Source organism: Colobus angolensis, unplaced genomic scaffold (assembly GCF_000951035.1).
Source record: "Colobus angolensis palliatus isolate OR3802 unplaced genomic scaffold, Cang.pa_1.0 Scaffold27, whole genome shotgun sequence".
Lineage (NCBI taxonomy): Eukaryota > Metazoa > Chordata > Mammalia > Primates > Cercopithecidae > Colobus > Colobus angolensis.
Window position 1 is genome coordinate 1,695,022 of NW_012115932.1, and position 5,548 is coordinate 1,700,569.

The 5,548-nt window shown below is 44.6% G+C and overlaps 1 pseudogene; it reads right to left on the reverse strand.

Moving 5' to 3' along the window:
* Window positions 1-1,233: 1,233 nt before the first annotated feature.
* On the reverse strand, window positions 1,234-1,612 carry LOC105515777 (annotated as a pseudogene).
* Window positions 1,613-5,548: the final 3,936 nt, after the last annotated feature.

The following is a 5,548-nucleotide window of genomic DNA, read 5'->3' on the forward strand; positions in this document are numbered from 1 at the left end:
AAAAAAAAAAAAAAAAAAAAAAAAAAAAAAAATCAGTTCTGAAGGCTGGGAAGTCTAATAGCAAGGTGCAGGCATCTGATGAGGTTCTTCTTGTGGCATCATTCCATGACACGTGGCAGAAGAGCAAGAGAGGGAGGGAGGGGGAAAGAAGGGAGGGAGAGCGAGGGAGATGATAGGTAGAGAGACACTGGGGAGAAGGGGCTAAACTCACCCTTTTATCAGGAAACCACTCTCACAATATCAGCATTAATTCATTAATGAGGGGCTCTCATGATCTAATTACCTCTAAGTTCCCACCTGTGAGCACTGCTGCAATGGGGATTTGGTTTCTAAAACATGAGCTTTGAGGGACACATTCAAACCATAGCAGCAATTCAAAATGATGCCTCTTGGGTGGGCGCGGTGGCTCACGCCTATAATCCTAGCACTTTGGGAGGCCAAGGCAGGCAGATGGCTTGAGGTCAGGAGTTCGAGACCAGCCCGGCCAGCACTGGTGAAACCCCGTCTCTACGAAAAAATATAAAAATTAGCTGGGCATGGTGGTGCGTGCCTATAATCACAGCTACTTGGGAGGCTGAGGTATGAGAATCACTTGAACCTGGGAGGCAGAGATTGCAGTGAGCTGAGAGTGTCCCACTGCACTCTAGCTTGGGCGACAAAAAACAAAAAACAAAAAACAAAAAACGCCTCTCTAAGCAGAATCCTTTTATGGATAGCAGAGGAGCCAATGAGATAGGCCTTGAAGCTTGCTTCCAAGGTCTCCATGGATCCTTTGAAAGTCAAGCCCATAAGTTACCATAATATTCTTTCTGCCATTTAATAAATAAATACTTTTTGAGCAAGATTGTGTTAACCAGGTGCTGCATAACATATGAAAGAGGAAAAGGCACAGTTTATGACTGAAGAAGAAGCAGGTTGTACTTCCACAGAGAGATGCTTGCCAATAACAGCTGGCATGTTCCCAGGGCCTAGTCAGGGTGCAGATGATAAGCAAGAAAAGAAATCGGTAGCATGGGCAGGGCAGCTGTCCAGGAAGCCTTTTTTTGTTTTGAGACGGAGTCTCCCTCTGTCTCCCAGGCTGGAGTGCAATGGTGCGATATCGGCTCACTGCAACCTCCGCCTCCCAGGTTCAAGTGATTCTCCCCACTTAGCCTCCTGAGTAGCTGGGATTACAGGCACCTGCTATGTGCTGGACGAATTTTTTTTTTTTTTTTTTTAACTTGAGATGTGTGTAAGAGGCTTTATTTGGAGGGGAGCAGTAATTCAATCAAAGAGGCCAAATCCCATGTCTTTGTCTGACCTTTCAGACTCCTCCTTCTTCTCATGTTTCTTCTCCTCTGCTGCAGCAGGGGTGGAATCAGCAGCAGCAGCTGCAGAGCCTGGGGCAGCAGAGAAGGCTACAGCCCCACTGGCAGGTACACTGGCAAGCTTGCCAATACTCTGGGCAATGATGTCTTCAATGTTTTTTCCCTTCAGCTCACTAATAAACTTGCTGAGCTGGTCGTTGTCCGTCTCGATGCCCACGCTGTCCAGGATCTTCCTGATGTCCTTGTCGCTGGGGGAGGGGTTACCACCCGAGGGCAGCCAGCAAGTAGGAGGCTATGTATTGCATTGTGGCGGCGGTGGAGAGGCCTCATGCGTGCGACCTCGGCGGTGGTCAGGGAGGAAAAGCAATATTTGTATTTTTAGTAGGGGTTTCACCATGTTGGCCAGGCTGGTCTCGAACTCCTGACCTAAGGTGATCTGCCCATCTTGGCCTCCCGAAGTGCTGGGTTTCACCATGTTGGCCAGGCTGATCTCGAACTCCTGGCCTAAGGTGATCTGCCCACCTTGGCCTCCCGAAGTGCTGGGATTACGGGTGTGAGCCACCCAGCCAGGCCCAGGAAGCCTTTATTTTTATTTTTATTTTTTTTCTGAGACGGAGCTTCGCTCTGTCACCCAGGCTGGAGTGCAATGGCGCAATCTCGGCTCACTGTAACCTCCGCCTCCCTGGGTTCAAGCAATTCTACTGCCTCAGCCTCCTGAGTAGCTGGGATTACAGGCACGCACCACCACACCCGGCTAACTTTTGTGTTTTTAGTAGAGATGGGGTTTCACTATGTTGCCCAGGCTGGTCTCGAACTCCTGACCTCGTGATCTGCCTGCCTTGGCCTCCCAAAGTGCTGGGATTACAGACGTGAGCCACAGAGCTAGGCAGGAAGCCTTTTTAGAGGAGACAAGATGGAAGAGTTTAGGGTGGGAGTAAATAAAGCTGGCTGGAGACATGCCAGTGCCTCTGAGAACTAGCAATTTGGTGCTCAGAGTAGGTTAATAATGTGGTGATACTCTAAATTGATAGTCCTTAGATAGTTGTCAATGTTAGTTTAGAGGAGAAGTGGTACAAGCATGGAGGAGGCTAGCTTTTGTCAGCCTTTAGTTTCTCTTTTATTATTCCCAATTATTTATTTAATTTTTTAAGAAACAGAGTCTCATGCTGTCACCCAGGCTAGAGTGCATTGGAGTGATCACAGCTGAAGCTGTAAACTCAAGCTCCTGGGATCAAGCAGTCCTCAGGTTCCCAAGTAGCTATGACTACTGGCATGCGTCACTATTTCCAGCTAATTTTAAAAATTTTTGTAGAGATGGGGGTCTCACAATGTTTCCGGGGCTGGTCTCAAAGCGATCCTCCCCCCTCAGCCTCTCAAAGTATTGGGATTGCAGGTGTGAGCCACTGCTTCTGGTCCCCAATAATGTATTATTGTTCCACTCTCCAAAAAAAAAGTTCATCAGACAAGCAGCTTAGTGACTCTGTGTTGGTACTGGACCTGCTCCTTGAGGCAACTCTTCTTCCTCACTCCTTCTGCAACCACTTTATTCCATATTTCATTTAATTCCATACAGAGCTTTCCCTGAGACAAGTTCTCCACTTCCTCATGTTTGTCAGTGTGGTTCAGGGCCCCTTACAGATTGGTGTTCCCATTGATTGCCCAACAAGGCCTCTTCCTAATCCAGCTTTAACCCTCTTAGGATGCTGTTGACATATATGTTGTGACTAAAATGTTTTTATGTATAATTTACTCTTTGTAAGGGACCTTATCACATATTCTGTTCTATGAAGGGCCACCTCTGGTGGTGGGGGAAGAAGCGGGACATAGTCATGCCCTGGAAGAAGCATTAGGTTGGGCAGCAGGAGGCTGGTTTTGAGCTGTGGTTTTACAACTAACTTGCTGTATGTTCCTGTGTTAAGTCACAGTCTCGACCTGGCCCTTCATTTCTTCTTCTAAATATGAAATACTGGGCTAGAACCAGGGTGGCAAAACAGGTTTTGTCTCATGTGCCAATCCCAATCTGTTGGTAAGGGTTTACTCTACTGATGCATGGAGAAAACTTTTTAGACCACATCTGGGCTCTGGAAGAAAGAGCGATCAATTAGCATTATCTATAATGGGTAAAGAAAGGGGGTAGTGATGGTGGTGATAACATGAGTGCCTTATTTTTCGATTCTCTTGGTTGAATGAGCTCTAAGAAATTCCATTTGGAATTCTGTAAACATAATGTGAATATCAGTTAAACATTCTCAGAGAGTTTCTCAATTTAAAATTAGAATTCTGTAGACTTCCCTAAATGATACCTAGGTTATTTAGAGCAGGAAAATAGCTCTAATTCTTCACTTCATGAGGATGGCTTGCTTCTGGCCAACCTCATTAGGATCTACACATTTGCAGTTTTTCTACATGTGGGGAATTCTTACACTGATAGATTCACACTGTCACTAAGTCCTTCTTGTGACCAATAGCATACATTAAAAATTTTGATTATAAAGTAAGATGGTATGACCAAAAATACAACACAAGGAAGCAAAAAGCTGAACACTGTAAACCACATTAAAATGAAAAGTTAAAAGAAAAACCGTAAGGTGGATGAAAATATTTGCAAATATTTACCTAAAAAGTACTTAAAAGATAAAGTACTCCTAAAACCAACAAGAAACATACGAACAACTGGCTGGGCGCAGTGGCTCACGCCTGTAATCCCAGCACTTTGGGAGGCTGAGGTGGGTGGATCACCTGAGCTCTGGAGTTAAAGACCACCCTAACCAACATGGAGAAACCCCATCTTTACTAAAAATACAAAATGAGCCAGGCATAGTGGCGCATGCCTGTAATCCCAGCTACTTGGGAGGCTGAAGCAGGAGAATCGCTTGAACCCAAGAAGCGGAGGTTGTGGTGAGCCGAGATTGCACCACTGCACTCCAGCTTGGGCAACAAGAGCAAAACTCTGTTTCAAAAAAAAGAAAGAAAAAAAGGAAACATATAAACAACTCTGTAGAAAGAGAGCAAAGAATATGAATAAGCAACTCAAAAAAGAAAAAATATAAGCCCCGTTCGATATGAAAAATATGAAATATTAAATATTTTTAATAAAGAAATGTAAAATGGCCAGGCGTGGTGGCTCACGCCTATAATTCCAGCACTTTGGGAGGCTGAGTCGGGTGGATCACCTGAGGTCGGGAGTTCGAGACCAGCCTGACCAACATGGAGAAACCCCGTCTCTACTAAAAATACAAAAATTAGCCAGGTGTGGTGGCACATGCCTGTAATCCCAGATACTCAGGAGGCTGAGGCAGGAGAATCACTTGAACCTGGGAGGTGGAGGTTGTGATGAGCCGAGATCGTGCCATTCCACTCTAGTCTGGGCAACAAGAACGAAACTCTGTCTCAAAAAAAAAAGGAAAGAAATGTAAAATGAAGCAAGATACTATTTCTCTGTATCATATTGGTATTTTTTTTTTTCTTCTCCTCCTCCTTCCCCTCCTTCATATACTGGCAAATATTTTTCAGTGTTGACATAGAAGGCAGAAAAGGGCATAAATTAGCATAACCAGTTTTGGGGAAAACTTGGAATCATCTATAAACACTTTAAGTGCATATCCTTTGACCCATTGTAACCATCTGATGGGTTCTTCCTGCCTGCTGCACAAAGACAGACCATGGCATTGTAGTAAAGAAAGAATTTTATTGATGGGAGGCTGGACACACCATATGGGAGATGGAGTTATTACTCAAATCAATCTTCCTGAAAACCCTGGGATTGGGGTTTTTAAGGAGAATTTGTGGGTAAGGTATCAGAAAGTGGAGCGTGCTGATTGGCTGGGTTAGAGATGAAATCATAGGAAGTCAAAGCTGACCTCCTGTGCTGAGTCAGTTCCTAGGTGGGGGCCACAAGACTGGATGAGGCAGTTTATCTGTGTGGGTGGTGCCAGCTGATTCACTGAGTGCAGAATATGCAAAATATCTCAGGCACTGATCTTAAGCTTTACAAAAGTGATATTATCCCCAGAAGCAATTTGGGGAGGTTCAGAGTCTTGCAACCTTCAGCTGAATGACTCCTAAACCATAATTTCTAATCTTGTAGCTAATTGTTAGTTCTGTGAAGGGTGTCTATTCCTATTCCTCAGGCAAGAAGGGGTTTGTTTTGGGAAAGAGTTGTTATTATCTTTGTTTTTTTTCTTTTTCTTTTTTTTTTTTTTGAAATGGAGTTTCGCTCTGTCACCCAGGCTGGAGTGCAG